The following is a 988-nucleotide window of genomic DNA, read 5'->3' as shown; positions in this document are numbered from 1 at the left end:
CACAGGGTGAGTTCGGCCCCACTATAAATAATTCCGAGTTCTCCAGAGAAGATAGGGCTTCCAAGTCAGGGGCGCGAGAAGAGGAAGGCAGAGGGAACGGCCAGGGGAGACGCATGGGAGCGTGGTCCGTGAAATGACTAACAAGAGTTCCTCCAAGTGCGCCTTCGTCCCTCCAACGGGGTGTGGCCTCGCCGCCCGTTGGGCAGAACACCAAAACGCCCCCACCGACGGGAGGAAGAGAGACGGAGAGTCTTCTAGCGAAGGAGCAGCAAGCATCGGAGTCAGCTCCCGCGCCCTCCCACTCCCCCATCCGACCGTAGTCACCTGAGTGCGGCCCTGGTGGGCCTGGCGAGCGACTGGGGCAAGCCACCGGGAGAGGCCGGGAGGAAACGGGACCAGTGTGTGTGTGAGTTGGGGTCTGGGCAGATCTGCGTCCTGCTAATCTCGTCCGACGGGCAGGCGTCGGCGAGTGAGACGCGTGCGCGCGAGGAGAATGGAGACGAGGAGAACGGCCGAGAAGGTGAGGACCTACAGAGAAGGAACGAGGCTTTCCTTTCCGCGTCTTCATCAGTCCCTCCACCTGCTTGCTCGATTGGGAATTCCAGGCGTTCCCGCCTCTAAGTAGCAGGGGAGGCGAAGGTGGCGACAGGGTCCTGCGGAAGGACATCCTCACTTCTCCTTCTCCTCTTTATCTCCCGACCACCGTCTTCTTTTGTCGGATGCCCATATAAGGGGTCCCTGTGAACCAGGGCTGGGATGGCGTCTGCCGGCAGAGCGGGTCCTTTCTCTCCGCTAGAGCCGGCTGGAGGCAGCCGGAGTGTGGGTACGCGACGGCCTGCCCAGTACGCAACCGCAGGAGGGCCGCTGCGGCGACGAGGCCCTGGCGTCGCATCCGCAGAGGCAGTACGAGAGGCGGGGTGCCTGCTGTGGGCCTCCCAGCTGGCGGAGGGCCCTGCGAGCAGGCACTAAACGCGAGGCGGGAAAAAGA

This window comes from Chelonoidis abingdonii, chromosome 11 (assembly GCF_003597395.2).
Source record: "Chelonoidis abingdonii isolate Lonesome George chromosome 11, CheloAbing_2.0, whole genome shotgun sequence".
NCBI lineage: Eukaryota > Metazoa > Chordata > Testudines > Testudinidae > Chelonoidis > Chelonoidis abingdonii.
This window is presented reverse-complemented; position numbering follows the sequence as displayed.